Raw genomic sequence first — 18,495 nt, forward strand, 5'->3', positions numbered from 1 at the left:
ACTGCACAGCTTAGTTAACCAGGTTTGCTAACTGTCAGATGGGACAAAGAACTGGCAAGACCTATAACTAATATGTTACATAGCAGCTTCAACACGAAAATTGTGTGAAGTAATGCTTAGTTATTATTCGATGCTTCTTCAGTCTTTGAAAAGCTTTTTAACAACTACATTGTGTATGCATTCATGCAGATACCTGTGTAAGCAAATGGATGTACCTGAAAATACTGTAGGTGCTGTGTGCATTTCTTAAGTGGCCAGGATGTTCATATTGAACCTCTAGTGTACATTTTTCTCTTTAAAACATCGCCTGTTGTCTCCCTGGAGAGATGATTGTGTTTTGTCGAGGGTAGTAAGTAGTGTACTAGAGGCCAGACTTTGTCCATCAAATCTCCCATTGTTGTCAATAGAAGCCTTTTTTCTCATTGCAGTATTGGATACAATGTTAGTCTGAGGAACACTGGCCCAATTCTTATCCTGTGTAACTGTGCATAGATGGGACTCTCTGCGGATGGAAGTAAGGATTCTTCTGCCTCCATAGACCGCTCCTCAACGCTCTCCTTTGGACGCTGTGGAGGGTGCTGCGTGATTTTTGGTTTGTGATGAGGATGGATTTAGAGACCGAGTGGGTCAGTGGAAGGAATGGGCAGGCTGATGGTAGTGTGAGGGTTGGGGTAGGAAAACATACACACACACGCGCGCGCTCTGCAGAGCTTAATCAGAAAGGAGAACGCAGCTCTCATCCGCATTGACTTTAGTGTGGATCACCCAGCAGGAGTTCTGGGGAGCTCACAGCAGCTAGGGAGAACCCCCAGAAGCATGGCTGCAATGGCCCTTGTGCTCTGGGGGCCACAGCCAGTACAGAGGCATGGTGCTAGGGCAGAGCCACAGAGCCTCCACACGGATGGCCATGGCCTCCAGTGGATCCTCCAGCATTGAGGATTTAGGTCAGGAAATAGCCCCACTGGTTATTTGTGGGAGGTCAGAACTGACCCAGTGGAACGATAGGGAAGATACTCTCCTTGGGGATCCTCATGGGGATTTCCTCCCCCTGTGTGCTGTCCTGAGGGTTTCACTGTGGGAAGGGATGATCTGGACCCTCTGCTTAGGGCCTGGAAGAAGAGCACAGCATGACTTGGTGAGTTATAGCAATAGTTATTACCCTTCCCTTTTCTGTTTGTTTACCTATGTTCTGTTTATTGTAAGTACTCCCCAAAATAATGCAGAACACGGGAAGTTCTGCAAATAAGAGAGTCAGTTATGTGCTCAGAGTATAAAATCTTGATCCAGTGACGTTTACTAGAAAGAGAGGATATTGAACGGATGGCTTCTTTCCTGTGTGGAACATCACAGCTAGCTGTGGATTGCCAACTATCGAAGATGAGCTTAAACATGGTAGCAAGAACTGTTTATTACATGCCAGATCATCCTCAGGAGCATGTTCTCTGTTGGAGGCTGACAGTGAAGTTGCTCATCTTAAATCAGTTTGTAGTTAATTGGCAGTGAGTGGACATGTGCCTTGCCAAAGAGGGTTTCAAATATGAAACCATTTGGATTTCTGAAGAAGCTGGTGTTTTGCAAGAAGAATTACAGGCTCTTTGATGGGCATGTGTGAAACAATGTGGTTTGTAATCCCTAGTGCTTTACAAATTCCAGTGCTTGCAAAAACCCTCCTTGGCAAGGTGCACTTCCGTCCCATGCCAGCTAGCTGGAAACTGATTTGAGACTGGCAACTTCAGACTGTAAAATGGAGCTGTCTAAGTAGATTTGTTTGCATCTGAGGAAACAGCCCTCACCATGTGTGTGTTTATTAATGTCTTTAAATGGTTAACAGAGGCTAACAGAAACTAGCACCGTCAATTATAAGGTCCTGTTTGCAAACCCTGGAGGAAAAACAGAATATCAATAGCAGCACATATTAGTAACACTTAGTGCCTGTGTAGCACCTTCTACCAAAGATTCACAAAGACTGAGTGAGCCTCATAATACCCCTGTGAGAGAGATGGGGAAAGGCACAGAGGCACAGAGTGGCTTACCCTAGGTCACACAGCTGGTTAACTGACAGAGCTGGGACTTCAATCAAGCCAACGACTCCCTACCGCATGGCCTAACCACAAGATCACACTGTCTTCACGGAGGTGAATTAAGGGACCAATGAACAGCTGTGACTGTGCAAATGAAACAAGTCATTCTATACATCATAAAAGAGGTGTGCAATACCATCCTCTGGATCATACTGAGGATTCAAAAGAACTTTGGGTTTTAAAAGGAACTTGCAGGTCTCACTTTCATTTTTAATACAAATCCAGTGGGTCCAACATGTGCCTGCATGCTTCCTTGATCACCCGTCTGGTTTTCACCAGATAGCACTGGATGCTCAATGCTTGCCATCCGCCTCTTCTAGTCGTGTCGTTGCCAGAAGGCTACAGAGTCAGACTCATCATTTTACTAGGAAGAGCACCATGTTTTTTTTTCTACAGAGACCCTCATCATTTGAGATTACAAGGATGCCATGTTAGTCCAGCACTGTACCCTTTTTGTAACCTACAGACCAACATCTGTGAGCTTGTCTCATAAGGACCTTTCAGAGAATGCTCATGTCTGATAACATGAGTTCTATAGTGAAGTCTTAGTGAAGCGAGAGAAGGTAGACAAGATTGAAATGAAAGATATAATTTCTTTCCAGTTGAGAAAAGCACTGGATACAGTACCACATCACTATTAATATAACTATTGAATGGCTGAGGAACTAATTAGGTGACTGAGGACAGACTGCAGTGGTAAAAGATAATGGATAAGAGGGGAAATGGCAAGTGAGCTACTATAGCTACGGATAATGGAGAAGATAGGGATTTTTTTTCCACTCAGTACCTAATTGACTTAGAGGAGCCTATTAAACTTAAGCCATCATCATGTGTGGAGCTACTCATGTACAGCTTCTCCAGAGTGATCAAGATGATCCTGCTGTGGGCTATAATATCAGCAAATATGGAGAGTGGTTCTTTGAGGAAGCTGAAGCCTGAGTTGGCCAAGGATATTCTATGCATTGGTCTATTTTAGTAAGATCTTAACAGCAGAGATAACGGCTGATTCACTGTTCAAATATTTGAATGCCAGGTCTGAAATCATCCTTGAATCTGGTAAAATGTAATAAATGTGTCTGTCTCTCATTTTTAGAATCCTTTTGGATTCTTTGGAAGTGGCACACAGAAATCCTTCTCAGACATTTCTCAGATTCTCTCTAATATTGCTCAGTATCTCTTTATTACTACCACAGCCCCAGATGTATCCAATAGTTTAATGAAAATGAGATATTTTCCTCCTTGAGGGGTATCTAATTTCCATTATTATTAATGGACATTCTTTGTTTGCAGTAAAAGTATCCCTGTGTTTTATTGCTTAGTGATTTAAAAGCTTACCATTTACACAGGCTGACGTTAGACTAGCTCCTAATTATAGTGGCGTGGTAGCACCACGAGAGTAAAGATTGCATCACAACTTCTGTTTCAAGATCGACCTTTTTAAGTCCTCTAAAATCGAGATGCTTAGTTGGATTCCTTTGAAATTTGGTGTGCCTCAGAAGGGTGCAGAGTACGGTTAGTGATCCAAATTTGGGGTCATTTGAACTCGAAGTTGTGGAGATATTAGCCCCCCCTAGCAATTTTTCAAAAAGTTTCAAGGTAGGATAGGATTTTGTTTGGTTGGTTTTTTGTTTTGTTTGCTCAGATATCGAACTATTGATGTGATGCAGGTCAAAACAGTCTCAATCTGTCAATTTTTACCCAAGGCACCCACTAAGTCTTTGGAAGACCCAAATTGTGAACATGTTCACATCTTCGCTTGCGTAGATGTGCAGTCTGGAAGGATTACAGCGCACATGCACCGAAAAAGGGAAAACAAAATGGTTTCTATGCAGCAACTGTCTGCTTGCTTGAATAGTTTCAGGGAATATGCCAATGCCATTGCTTTGGTGAACACCCTGCCACTGGTGTTTCTAGTCTGAACCTTTTGTACACCTGTGCAATAAAGACTTAATAACTCATGTTACTTAGTACAAGTTGTCTCTGTTACATTATAACGTGTTTTTATTTTATGGGAAGGTTTACTCTGAACACAGCAGAATAGTGAGCAATTGGTATCTGACCAACAGTTTTGTTATACTGGGTGGGGAAGAGACAGAGGACTTTGTGGGTACTGGAGAGACAGGGAGAGGGGTTGTGACTGCCAAGAGGCCGGGCAGTGAGGGTGCGTGGTAGGAATGCCTTGGGTTGGTTGTTTGAGAATATCTCTGTATTTGACTAGCCCCTGGACACTATACTGGCCATTGGCACTAAAAGATTCAGGAGATTCCAGATCCTGGCATACACTCACGCACTAAGCCAGCTCCCAAGAAAGAACACCGCTGGTGCACAATTTAAGAACCACTTCACAGACTTTTACAAGTCCCTTATTCATACTTACAGCTCAACCACACTTTCACTTAACCGTGATTAAAGCATTAGAGTCCTGTCATATTCCACCTCACTGCTGACAATATCTTTCATAATAAAAGCCCCGTGCCCTGCTACTGATATAACCTATGCATTTCTGCATTCAAATGGTGCATTCTGGATCCTTAAGGTACACATGCACCTCTTCCCTTTGCTCACACACATTGGAGGGGGCAAAACATACATCTCCCCATATCATCATCACAGCTGTCACCCAGCTGAAAGCAGTCCTCACAAATCCTCCTATCACAAACACACCTTTACCAGGCAGTTCCAATTGACTGCACCTTGAATGTATGTAAGTAATTCCCATTGGTTACTGCCAGCTTCAGGGGACCGGAGGGAAGGTGGTGTGGGCAATCTTTTTTGTTTGCTTGTTTTTTCTTTTTTGTTTTTTAATAGTTTTAGATGGAATCCTGTAGGTGAGAGTGGATGAGTTGTAAAAGAAGGTGAAGAGTCTGTATATTTTAGCAACTGTGGGGTTGGCAGAGCAAAGATATGTACGTTAACGGAGAGTATTGGGGCACTGCCGAAAGAGGGCAGAGTTAAGGGTACATGAGCAACCTTAGTTATGTATTTCCTGGCTTTCAGAAGTTTGAGTTTTGCTCAGCTCAGTCTTCTGCAAGGGGATGACATACCACCAAGCAACCTTACCTCTGCAGCAGGTCTAAGGGCCTGTACAGATGGACAGAAAGTCAGCAGGGGTCTTGGGTTAAGTAAGAGAAAACCCTCTCTGGAGTTTTAGGTTTCTTAATACTATTTTTATATATAACCAAAATATGCCCAAACTAGAAAGGTCTCTAGCTAATCCTTTGATGTAGATAGGCTCTAAAAGAAACAAGTAGAGTAGTTGTTGGCTCTCCAGAGCTCCCCTTCCTGTCTTTCAGGCAAATGCTCCTCATTTGTTTCACTCTGAAAGGAAACCAGCTCCTTTCTCAGGCTCCATGCCTAAATAAGCTCAGCTTCAGATGATTAATTTATGTGTGAGATGGAAGCTGAGTGTTTCTCAGGGAATCAGAAAACCTGATCCAGAACTCTCGCTGTGATTTACTCCTTAATGCTGACATCTATAATGAGCTCCCTTAAAGAAACTGCAGACCTGTTGTAAGATGCATAACTGAACTTAAACCTATTGGAAGGCCAAATCCATTAGATTATTTAGAGACAAGTGGGTGGGTGTGAGTAGTACAGCCTTTGATTTTAGTGGTGTTTTGATTAGATTCTTTCATTACGAAACACAGGTTGAGTCTGATTTTTCCTAAAGAAACTGCTAAAGTCTATGTGACTCCCATCAAAAGTTACTTTTAGAAACAAATAATTTTTCATTTACTATGCATCTAGGTCCTGATCCTGCAAACACTCAGGCATGAAGTCATTGGGACTCCTTGTAGCAATAAAGTCAAGCACATGTGTAAGTGTTTGCAGGATTGGGGCCACGCTTTTAAAATCTGTGGGAAGGATACCTGAGAGAGTGTGCTGTGTGTGTATAGCTAATGACATGGAGCTGGATGTGAGAGAGATCCATTTTATTAGTCACCACAGAAAAGTTGCATTGATAAATTAACTAAAGTTGATTGGGAGAAGGATTGTGAGATGAGGAGTAAGAAGCAGTTGCCAGACTGATTAATAAACAACTGGTACCTTCCCATTATAAATATCACAGCCAAGATAATGCTGAGGAGAGGACATGGCGAAGAGAGCAAAACACATTCTGCATTCTTGAAGATTCCGATAATTGTATAGTTCTAAAGAAAATAGTAAGTAGAATGACCAATTTAGAGCTGGCTAGGAAACAGCGTTTGTCCACAAAAAAATGTGTTTAAAAAAAAAAATCCATCCCAAATCAGGATGCATGAAAAGGCAAAATCAGAGGTTGTTTTTTTTTGCTGGATGACATTCCAAAATATTTTGTTTTTCAAACACTGATGCATTCCCTTACCTCGGGCTGCTGTCCTCCACTTCTGCTCGCAAAACAGGTAGCCAGGCTCCCCAGCTCTCCATCTGCTCTGCTGGCAAGCTGCCCAGCTCCCTTTGCTCACCTGGTGGGCTGCCCCAATTTCTGGGCTACTAGGAATTCCCAGATCTTCATCTGCCTATGTGGTGAGTTTCTGGGCTTCCCTGCTCCCGCAGCTCCCTGGCTGGGGGCTGCCCACATCCCTCTCTGCCCAACTGGCAGGATGTCCCACACCTTGGACTGCCTGCCTCTAGTCCTAGGCTACCAGTATGCACTGCTTCCTGGGCTGCTGTACCTTGCGAGCTGCCAGTCTGTCTAGCGCCTCATGCTGCCAGGGTCTCATGGGCAGTGGACAAAGGGGGAGCCGGGGAGTCTGGCAGCCCATGAGGCAGACAGCCTGGGGAACTGAGCAACGCGGAAAGCAGGCAGGTTGGCTGGCGGCTCAGCCTACCCGCTTTGCATCAAAGGTTTCAATGGAATTGACACGTTCCCATGAAATGGTTTTAGTTTTGTCTAATCAACATTTTCTGACAAAACTTTTACATCTTTTTCAACTAGGAAATGTTTTTAATGAAATAAGTTATATCTACTCAAATTTACACAAGTTTTGAAAGAGCCACCTTTGACTTTAAAAATCGCCCTTGCGTCAGAAAACTTTCCCATACCACATAGTTACAAGGATCACCTACATGTATTAGAACTCTTGTATGAGAAAGAGGAATGGTTGCTCTATTTTCTCAGTTTGTGTACTATGTGCCTTTGACAGCTATTTGTGTATCATCAATTTCAATGTTTTCCCTTGTTAAGTTAGTGTATCCCTTCACCTTCAGAGAGCCGCACTGATGTCTGGTCTATTACAGAAAAAGCCACACCCCGAGTGACCTAACTCGCAGTTTAGACAGCAGTAAGCTGACGGAAGAATTCTTCCATCGACCTAGCTACTGCCTCTCAAGGAGGTGGATTAGGTACGCCAATGAGAGAGCCCCATGTGTGTAGTGGAGTTTCTTGTTTTGGTCAGTTATTTGTTTTTAGTATACAAGTTCCTATGTGTTTTTAGAGAAGACAAGGTCAAAGAAATTGCCTCTTGCACTTGGAGCAGAAGTTGATGAGGTTTGAGATGGTCCTTAGTTCATTCCACAGTTTTGACTGGACACTGCACAGATGAATTTTACCCTTATTGTTGTGAGTTCCATTGTGCTGGGGAGGGGAGTTGTGACCACAGTTTTCATCTCAGAGCTTTAGGTGCTCTTTTAATACATGTCTATGCTGGAGCTGGAGGTGTAATTTCTGGCTCATGTAGACATACCTCAGACTAGTTCTGATTGAGTGCAGCCATGGTGGTATGAATTATGGGATAGGCTAGGTATGTACTATCAGTACATAGCTGAATGCAAAGCAAATGTACATTGGAAAACATAATCCCAACTATGCATATAAAATGATGGGGTCTAAATTAGCTGTTACCACTCAAAGAGATCTTGGAGTCATTGTGGATAATTCTCTGAAAACATCCACTCAGTGTGCAGCAGCAGTCAAAAAAGCTAACAATGTTGGGAATCATTAGGAAAGGGATAGATAAGACAGAAAATATCATATGGCCTCTATATAAATCCATGGTACACCTACATCTTGAATACTGCATGCAGATCTGGTTGCCCCATCTCAAAAAAGATATGTTGGAATTGGAAAAGGTACAGAAAAGAGCAACAAAAATGATTACGGGTGTGGAACAGCATCCATATGAGGAGAGATTAATAAGACTGGGACTTTTCAGCTTGGAAAAGAGATGACTAAGGAGGGATATAACAGAGGTCTATAAAATCATGACTGGTGTGGGGAAAGTGAATATGGAAGTCAGGGGAATGTTGTGAAAGCCAAGACTATAACAGGGTTCAAAAAAGAACTAGATAAGGTCATGGAGGTTAGGTCCATCAATGGCTATTAGCCACAATGGGCAGGGGTGCAAAGCCATGCTCTGAAATGTCGCTAGCCTCAGGCCCTTTAAATAGCCGCCAGAGCCCCACCATCGCGACCCCAGGACTCCGGCAGGCTCCGGGGACGATTTAAAGGACCCGGGGCGGTAGCGGCAACCGGAGCCCCGGACTCTTTAAATCGTCCCCGGAGCCCTGCTGCCGCTCCAGCAGCTATTTAAAGGGCCCGGGTCGGTAGCTGTGGCAGGAGCCCCGGGCCCTTTAAATCACCACCCGAGCCCCGCCGCCGCTTCCCCAGGGCTCTGGCAGCAGGGCTCTGGAGGCAATTTAAAGGGCCCGGGGCTCCAGCCACTGCTGGGAGCCCCAGGCCCTTTAAATTGCCACCTGGGGAAGCCAATCCGCTCCGGTACAGCGCACAGGCTCTTGCTTTCACCTCTGACTGAGACCTTTAGATTGATTTGAAATTCTGTGGGAAGTCAGGCAGAGAGCAGAAGACAGGCTGCTGCAGCATTCTGTGCTAGTTGGACTTCATTGGTGGTCTGCAGGAACACTGGATCATGAGGATTGGGACTATTGTTTATTTCCCATGTTGTTTGAATGAGTATTTAGCGCAGCAGCAGGGAAGAGGAAAGCATTTTTAAAAATAGCCCATAGCTTACCCATGGAGTCTATGGACTCCCTTAAAGCTGCAAGGAGCCTTACGTTAAAAATGACCTGCAAAATAAAAAAAATAGATTTCTCCCCATTTTTCCTTCCTTATGCTATATTAAACAGGCCTGAAATGGTATCCTCATACCCCCTTTCAAAAAGAAAACTGGAGTGGGGGGCAGGGAATAATTGTGGTTCTACTTATTTTTTACTTTAGAAATTCTGGTGTTGTCTGCTCCGGAAGTAGTGCGGGTCAAAATCAGAATTTCTGTCCCTCAGGTTGAAATACGGGAATTTCCTGTTTTTTCATCCTGAATCAGAGTGAAAAGTTGAAAAATCAAAATTTTTCATAGAACAGAAATTTCTTAAGTTAGGTTTGGATGTGTCAAAACATTTTGCTTTGACGTTTTCAGTGCATCGTTTCAGGTTCATCCTGGAAGATGTAGTCCTGCTTGAAAGCCTATCCGGTAGAAGAGAATGAGAGGAATGAGGCACCTGAACTGCACCTCCCATGAGTTACATCATCAGCTCAGGTGGACATATATTAATGTTGAACTGACCTGAAACGAAACATTTCAACTTGATTTGACAAACCAGAACGTTTTGATTTGGCTCACCTTGATGGCATATTGACAGAAAATTGAAAATTTTGTGGAAAAATCAATTTTCTCATGGAAAATTGGGATTTTGTGGAAACTTCAGCTTCCATTGAAAAAAACTTTTAGTAAAAGAATCCCAAACAGCTCTACAATGACTGGAGAACTAGTGAAATTATGGCATCATAAGATCAGAGTGTGAAAACTGAGCATTTTAGAGGGGAAGAGATTTTTAGTGAGACTGTTTACAACTCTGTATTTTTTAACACTTTCATAACTTCAGTGACTTTTTAACATTCTGGATAAAAGATGATTTTGTTAAAGATTCTACAGCCTTAACCCCTTCAGTTAAAGTGTTAGGGTCTCATCTTGCACCATTAAAGTTGGTAAGAGTTTTATTTATAGTAAACATGCTCTAAAACCTCAAGAAGCCCTCTAGCAAAATCAGGGAATATGAGATTTGACATTCCTGCTACTTCTAATGTTTAAGAAAAATAGACATTTTTTTCTCTTTTTGGAAAGTAAAGGAGAGGGCAGGGAGCCTTTGAGACCTTTTTGTGTATCACAAAGAAACAAAAAAGAGCACAAATCTAATTAAAAAAAAATCATTGCCAGTCACCTGTAAGTGACAAGAACATTGGAACATTACCTTGGATCCATCACTCTCTCTACCAGTCCTTACGAGAGAAAAAAGTGCTATGATGGATCCTTACCTCTTTGTTTTAAACTTAATAGAACATTGAGGAGGAAGTCCTGCTTGCCTTTCGGTAACTCTATTGATCATTAAGTGCTATAAGAGAAAAAGAGTACTACACAGAGGACCTGGACCTTACCTATGACAACCGTTCAGCACATCAAAAGTTTGTTTACAGTATCACTTCATTAGTTTCATGTGTTCATATTATGCAATGATAATAGCATTGTCTAGGTTAGGCATTCCTGGTTAGGGTCTCTCAATTCCTCTAACTGGGCACACTCTGCTATGGAATAACCTCTCCTTTGGCCTGTATTGTATAGATTGTTGTGGGTTTATCTATTAATCTTTTTTTTTTTAGGGGTAACTCTGTGATGGTATAAAGTGTGATCAGAATATAGAATGGAGGAATGTTGAATTTACTTAAGGTTCCTAGAAAAAGATTAACAAGCACTTTCAGACTCCCTCAAACTGAATTAATTATGTTTTTGTATCTCATGTCTTTGTCACATTGTTCACTTGGAAAAAAATCTGTGACCATTAAAATGGTCTCAGTCGGGTACCTGTGATACAACGTTATAAACTAAACATATTTTACATTAAAACAAAACAGGTTGCTTATTGTAACTTTTGCATATTGCAGGAGTACAATGAAGAATTGCAGTTCAAATTACTTTTTGGTTTGTTCTATTTTCTTAGTTTTTAAAGTAGACAATTGCAAAGTATAATTACAGCAAGTTCATTTGCATTCATATTACAATCTGGTGAGCAATTACATTCTTTTATATTTAAAAAAATATTGTAAGGAAGTGTGACTTGCATCCATACATTTCAGCAATAAGAACAGAATTAACTACTTTTATCCAAAGTGGTGTTACTATTGTTACTGAGGCCTGGTCTATGCTACATGGTTAGGTCGACGTAAGCTGCCTTGCATCGACCTAGCTGTGAAAGTGTCTTCACTTTTTTTGGGTTCTCTCTGATGTAAGTGCCTCTCTATACTGATTTAGTAACACCACCTCCCCGAGTAGCGTAGAGTCACAGTTGATGTAATGAGATTGACACTGTGTCAGTGTAGACACTGTGTTGCTTACGTTGCCCATTACTGGCTTTCAAGAGCCCTCCAACAATAAAATCAATACAAGTGTTTCTGGTGAAGATGTGCATCACCGACACAAGAAGCCAAGTGTGAACACACACAAGCAATTTAATAACTGCGGTGGCTGTATGCCAATGTAAAGTAGGTTGACATAATTTTGTAATGTAAACATGATGGCCTCAACATCTAGCATCCTTCCCGTACATAAAAGACTTGTGACAGGCTGGCTACATGGCAGATACAACTTCCTGATCAGTGTGTAAGGGCAAGCTTCATGTGGGGCATCTTGTTCACTATTGCATTGACTAATCTGAAGCATGCATTTTGAGGACTCTAGAATCCACAACTGATTTCTTATATTTTAATACCTTTTATGAAAAACAATCATAGTCAAATACAAACGGTGCAATACATAGTCCTAAGAAGTTACTTGAAATGTGACTTTTAGTTGCTGTCTTTGGACTGTTTATGCATTCCTTATTGAGGTGAAGTCCCCACTGAAGGGAAGACTTATTGCTACTAGATACCGTCAGAAACAAAGGTCTGCAGGTATATGCTCCCTGAGGCTCCATTGATAATCTCATCTGTAGTTTCTCAAGTGAATGGAACTGAGGAAAGTAGTTTTGTGGTAAAAGTAGATGGTGAGAATACAAGTTTTTAGATGGAAAGTCTGACAACTGGGATATGGCTTTTGAAAAGTATTGTAATTTATCAAATACATTACAAGGGTTACTGGACTATTATAACAGTCATTTAAAAATATAACAGACTGGATACTACTGTGATGGGTGCTATAGAAATATATACTATATATATTATATATATATAAAATTATATATATATATAATTCAAGAGCTTTGAAATAGTGGGTTTCACATATTTTAATGTATTTATGGTATTTACTTCTTGCATTCTGCCTATCTAAATTCCTCCTGCAGTTTCATTTGTGTATGGTATTCTTCAAGTCTTCTCTTGAACTCCTAGACGGGAACTCCTTTGCCCTTTTTAACAGTTGTCATATTTGCCTCAGAAAAGACTGTATTTCACTAGTGGGAGAAGTATATATGTTTTCCCTTTGTGTATTTTTGATTATGAGTTTGCTAATTTGGTGGTGTGCTGGTCGATCTTTTAAGGTGAAAGGGGCTATAAAGGTAAGATATTGTTTATAATTTTCAATCTGATTAGTTATTCTGTTAGGGGAATTTCCCCATTGACTTCAATGGAAGAAAGATCCAAACCTTTGTGATTTAGACTTACCTGGTTAGCTTTGTGGTAGATCTCCTTTTTTGCCTTGATTGGAGATAAATCTGGTAAAATGTCGGGAAGAGGAACTAACCTCCGGAATGTACTTCTCCTCTGTATGTAAATCTTTTTCAGGAAGTGCATGACAGCCTCTGTTTTGTATGGGTCTACGTTTGTACAGAAGCTGTTATCACAGAATAAGTTTAATGGGTCGTGAATTGTGTGTTGAAAGGAGAGTCTCCCTCTGACTTGATCTGCTTGCAATAGACCTATGGGCTCGGCACCAAGTGCATTAGGCTAAATATGCTTACCCATTGACTCTGAAGGTAACAGCCCTTAATGCCTCATTAAATTTTCATGGGTGACTGAGAGAAGCCAGGAGGGAAAAACCACCCCATTAGCAGTAGCTATTACGGGGTCTTCTGAAGAGCAGGCCCTGTGTGGCGGCAGCAACACCACACAGCTTTCCAAGAAACTTGTTTCTTGTCGGATGTTTGCAGGGCGAGGCCTAACATTGGCTGTTTGGTTCAGATTTCGCCTCCCCCCGAAAGGAGGGGGGAGAGATGGTTGCCGCATTGGGAAGAAGCGTGCAAAAGGCTCTCCCTTGCTGTTGAATGCCTAGGGCCCCTAAGGGGCGTGGGGGGAGCATCCTGCACTGGCCCAGGGCTGGCCTAGCTGCCCTGCTCGGGCTCTTGCATCGCTTAGTCGTGGCCGTGGCGGCCCTTCGAAGCCTTGCACAGACAACAGACAGCGGGCGGCCACCGCCTTGGCCCCGGCACCGCCCTGCACCCTCGCCGGGGTGGGAGCGCCTGGGACGCGGGTGGCACCCGGCACCTGCCTGTTTAGTGAGGCAAGACGAGAGGCGGCTGTGGGTGGGAGCTGCAGAACTTGTGGGGTAGGGCCCAGCGCGGCTGGACAGGAGGAGGGCGCGGGCTGTGCGAGGGGCTGGAGGGAGATGCCCGCGCTGCTTCGCCGCCCGCCCTGCCACGCTTTAGGGGCCAGGCCCTGCAGCCTTACCCGCTGTGCCTTACCCGCTGTGCACCGGCCCGGGAGAGCACAACAGCCGGGGGGCGGGGAGAGGGAGGCGGGGAAGACAGTTTGGGAGCAGCGATGCTTCCCTCCCCAGCGGGGAGACTGAGAACCGCTTTGCGCACCCCCCACCCCCCGCAGCACAACCCCCCCCCACCCCCAGGAGAGGAGGCGGCGGCGGCGACCCTGGATCATCTCCTCCCCCGTCTCCCCCCTCTGGGCTCGGCTGCGCGCGGACGGGGGTCGGCGGGGGCAGGCTCCCGGGGAAGCGGCTCTCCCGGGGTGGCCGAGCCACGTGCGCGGTGAGGCGCCGGAGCCGCTGCCGCGCGCGCCATGGGGCGCAGCGGGACGCCGAGGTTTGCCGCGGCAGGTTAGTGCTGCGAGTCTCTCTCTCCCCCCAAGCAAACGGGGGGTGGGTGTTGGGGGCGGGGGTAGGGGAGACGCTTGTGCGCGCAGTCCGAGTGTGTTCCCAGAGGAGTGCACAGCGGGGGGGGCTTCTCCTGGGTGGCACCGAATAGCAAGAGCAACGAGAAGTGCAGCCTCTCCTCCGCGGGAATAACAGCTCCGGGCTCTCCCTGTCTGTTGCAGTGGTCTCTCCGTCTGGGGACGGGGGGCGGGGGCGGGACTTTCGGAGCGGGATGGACGGGGGGAGGGGGGGGGGGGTTGCCCGGATATTGCCATGCTGGAGTTGGGTGGCAGCTGCCACGTGCAGTTGTGATGGACAGAGGGGGCAAGGAGGGGGTGCCTTCTGGTTGCTCCCCGGAAGAGTTGGCTGGTTGCCCCCGTGGAAGGAGGGCGGGCGGCCCCAGGCACTGCCTCCTTGGTGAGTGGGGAGGTCAGGTCGCCTCTGCGTGTGGAAGGGATGGGATGTGGGGCAGAGGGCACCCTATTGCTGCGGGGGGGGGCAGGTGGGGTGGATAGGAGTGCCTTTCTAGCGCCCCCCCCCCATTACAGGACAACTAGCATTTCCTCCTTCTCCAGCCTTTGGCAGCAGTTTTTACCCATCATTTGCACGCTGCAAAGCCCCCTCTGCTCCCCCCCCTTCCCCCGCCCGCGCCAGAACAAGCGGCATTTTCTGTCCCAGCTTTTAAGCGATCCCTGGAAACCCCCGAGGTGCTGTATGAAATCTCGTGTCCCAGAGGTGCCCAGCCCCAACCAAACCCACAGCAACGCCAGCCTCACCCCGGAGTCCAAGCGGAGAGGAAAGCCAACAACCAACGTGACCTGGAGGAGTGATTTTTTTTTTTTTTTTGGTCTTGAGGATCCCCGGGCTCCTGACGAAGCGCTGCGGACGGGGGGGGGGAAGCTGCGTGTGTGAGCGAGCAATCATCCCCCTGGTTCAATGAGATCGCCACGCACGGCCATGTTATTGTGACAGCCCCGCACCAAGACGCCGCTTGTCTTGCGTTCGCTGTTGCGCACCGTTGTGTTGCCAGCGTTTGGGGCTTCCCGGGGGCTGTTGGTGAGGGAATTGCCCAGCCCGTATCCAGAGCTTTGTTTCTGGTTTTGAATAGCGCTTTTGCAAACAACCGCACTGCCCCTCCCCCCAAATAAACCCTCCTAAAAGTACAAATTGAAATGAGCCGCCTTGTTCGTGTCTGTGCTCCGGTTCCTTGGGGCTTGCAGCCCGTCTATACACTGATGCCTGGTCGGAGATGATCTTACACCTGCAATCTGTCTTTTTGATAATGCGCCTCCTGAATGAATTGCTGCTGTCCACAGTATTTTTAAATAAGGAGCGTGCTAGCTGCGGGCGCATTTTAAAAGCACTCCGCTGTGTGTGTATTTTTTTTCTGGGAAGATGTATTGTGAGTTGAAAACCGACCGCAAACGGGATTGTCTGATGGAAATTTATTGTGGAAATATTTAGAACCTAAGGGAGGAGTGGAAATGCCGACTTCACTGAGTTGCTTAAATATCGATGGTTCTGCGTAATAGGGCTATCCCCGGTAGCCTGGGTCCCCTGGCAGTCCATAACATTATGGTTAAAACTAAGCTCCCTGATTTAAAGCTCGTCCTCTCCTAAAGGCCTGATTCTGCAATTGGCCTGTATACCTGCATAAAGGTTACTCAGGAGTAAGGGGTCAAAATGTTCATGTTGAAAGTTTGCACACTTTCTGAGAGCTCTCTGCTAATGCATAACCTTACAAACCTCCCCTATTCTCATTATTAGTGTCCTTTTTTAAATTACAGACAAGATGAGAGATTCCAAATGCCTTGCAGTTCCAACAATGCACAGTCAAGGAGCTGAGTTTAAAAAAAAAAAAAAAAGTGAAAATTGGCTTTAATAGAGAGGTTCCTTAAATGGAATTGGATAAAATGTTTCATAGTAAGACCTAATAAGAACTGTGGGAAGAAGTCCATTTGGATTAACCAAAGAGGTTTTAATGTATGCCCTTAAGTGAATTAGTGTTCAGAATACTGTGATCTCAAGCTCTTAACTACAGTAGGGTGTTCCTATTGGCTTGATTCACGTTTGGAATGCATTAGGTTGTGAAAGAAGTCGCAATTTGAACGTTTGGGAAAAATCTCAGGGAGATTCACTGGAACATTTCGGAGTGTGTTCAGTCTTTGGGGCAGGAGTAATTGTTTTTTGATCTGTTTGTAGACCACCTAGCACAATGGAGTCCTGATCCAAGACTGGAGCCCCTAAGCGCCCCCACAATATAAATAATAATAAAATTATGGGAGGGGGTAGGGCAGAGCAGCCATCTGAACAAGAATGTTTTGTTCTATTGTTTTTTATTAATCCTGGCACTTGTAGATCACTGTTAAGCGTTTGTTTCATTGTAAAGTTGTGTTCTGTTGTGCATTTCAGTACAATAAACTAAACTTTAGATTCTTCATCAAAATAGTTTTAAAAGCCAAATTCTTGTTTAAAAGGGGATTTTTCTTCCATTTGCTTAAATTCTGAATACGCAACTAAAACGCTTAATCACCTTTATTGTTTTCAACTACTCAAACAGAAAAACCCTTGTGGTTGACGAAGCTCATCTCTGAAGCTGATTCACAGTATGTTTTCATTGCAAGACACAATATTTTCTTCAATCATTTCATAATTGTATCGCTTACTGTTTTTCTTTTTCTTGCTGCTATACTCACTTAAGCAAAAAGGAAATTATTGGTAAACATTGGATTGATATTCATTCAGATAGTGGAGATGTACGTTGTTTTGCAGAGACTCTTAAGAGATTTTTTTTGTTGCGCGGTCTAAATGCAGTTGATATCTGAAATAGAACTTAAAACCGAGAGGGGAAAAGGCACATTTTCAGACTTCTGAAGTCAAACTGCAGGTGAAATTAGCATCTAGTTTACACAGTTGTCATTAATTTCTCTAATTACATGCATTACACACTTTCCTTAAATATATACTGGGTTTTCTTCCAACTATTCTTTTGTCTCACAGTGCATTTAATCACCATGGCATATGAGTTCAAAACATATTGTCCCCAGTGGTATAGAAAGAATTTAGTCCGTGGACTGTACATTTGCACTGCTCTCCCTTTAACAGCCCCTCAAGATATGGATGAAGACAGCCACCCTCATGTCTCCTGGTAGGATCTGCCTTCTGGACTTCAGTGCTCGCACACATCAGTGGTTTCATCTTACCAGGATTGAAATTGATTTTCTTTTTTTAGCTCAGCTTGTGAAAGATCCAGTGCGTGCCCCTTGACCTGTGGCCCCACATGATGAAGTGACACCAACAGCCAAGGATGTTGACTTGAGGAAGCTACAGGGCATCAAAAGTAGTAGCATCAGATTGAGCAGGTTGTGCTGAGCCAGTTAGGGCTAGAGCCACAAAGGGGACTCAGGCTTAGTATTACAGCACCTATCTGTAGGTGCCCTGCTGCCCAGTGGAATTCCCAGCCCCGAGTTAGATGCCCAGGCACCCTATTCAATGCTAGCAGAGAGTTAGATGTCTAAGAATGGGATTTGCAAAAGCCAGCATACTGATCCTGGGATCTGTCTAAACTAGCCAATAGGAAATGCTGAGAAGAGGGGTGTGGCCTAAACCCCACACCTCCAAAGGAATTAGCCCCCGATTCTGGATTGGAGGGGTGCCTAGCCAGGAACCCCCAGCTGGAGTTAAACACCTAAACCCGGTCAACCCTTTCTCAAGAAAACCAGTGATTGTGCCCCTTTATACCTGAGAGCCACGTGGTTAGACCATTCACCTGGGATGTGGGAGATTCAGGATCAAATTTCCACTATGTCTGATTCAGAGCAGGGACTTGGACCACAGCCTCCCACCTTCCTGCCCTAAATACTGGATTATAGGGTATTCTGCGGGGGGGGGGGGGGAGCTGTGTGTGTGTCAATCTCTAGGGTTGAAGCTGCTCCTCTTTGTATGAAATATTTAAATAGTCATTGGGCGATAGAATGAGTGAATGACTCTCTAGCCCAGTGGTTAAGCAGTCTCTTGGGAGCCCTGGGTCTCAGTCTCTGTGCCAGTGAATATAAGTAGGTAAATGTGTAGTTTGAGCGTTCTTTTGGAGGACTTAGGAGGCTTTGGGCATGCCCACCAACAGAAATTAGGTGCTTTAGAAAATGCAGGTCCCTAGGATATTTAGGTGCCTGAAGGTTAAGTGGCAGCTGAGCAGTGGTTTTGAGGATCAAAATTTTGGATTTAGGCACTTAAAGTTAAGCATTTAAACCTCATTGTGGATTTCACAATCAGTCTACTTGACACTGTGAGTAAGCCACAATGCAGGTAGAGTCAAGAAGGTACAGGAGGCAGATCCTTTAGGGTCAAGGGCTAGCAGTTATGGAATACTCTACCCTTTCTTGTTCATTAAAACACGTCCTTGGCAACTT

General features: G+C 44.6%; 1 protein-coding gene across 11 annotated transcripts in view; it reads left to right on the forward strand.

The window, feature by feature from the left end:
• Positions 1-18,495, forward strand: part of DAB1 (DAB adaptor protein 1) — a 665,352-nt gene that overhangs the window by 389,200 nt on the left and 257,657 nt on the right. The window contains exon 1 of one of the 11 annotated variants that reach the window (XM_074961660.1): positions 13,954-14,050. The exons of 9 other annotated variants lie outside the window; for them this stretch is intronic. The gene's annotated coding sequence lies outside the window, so the exon portion shown is untranslated. Of the gene's footprint in view, positions 1-13,953; positions 14,051-14,399; positions 14,504-18,495 lie in introns of those variants that run through there. One more of the 11 variants, XM_074961661.1, reaches the window with a different exon arrangement.

This window comes from Natator depressus, chromosome 8 (genome assembly GCF_965152275.1).
Source record: "Natator depressus isolate rNatDep1 chromosome 8, rNatDep2.hap1, whole genome shotgun sequence".
In the NCBI taxonomy this organism is placed as follows: Eukaryota; Metazoa; Chordata; order Testudines; family Cheloniidae; genus Natator; species Natator depressus.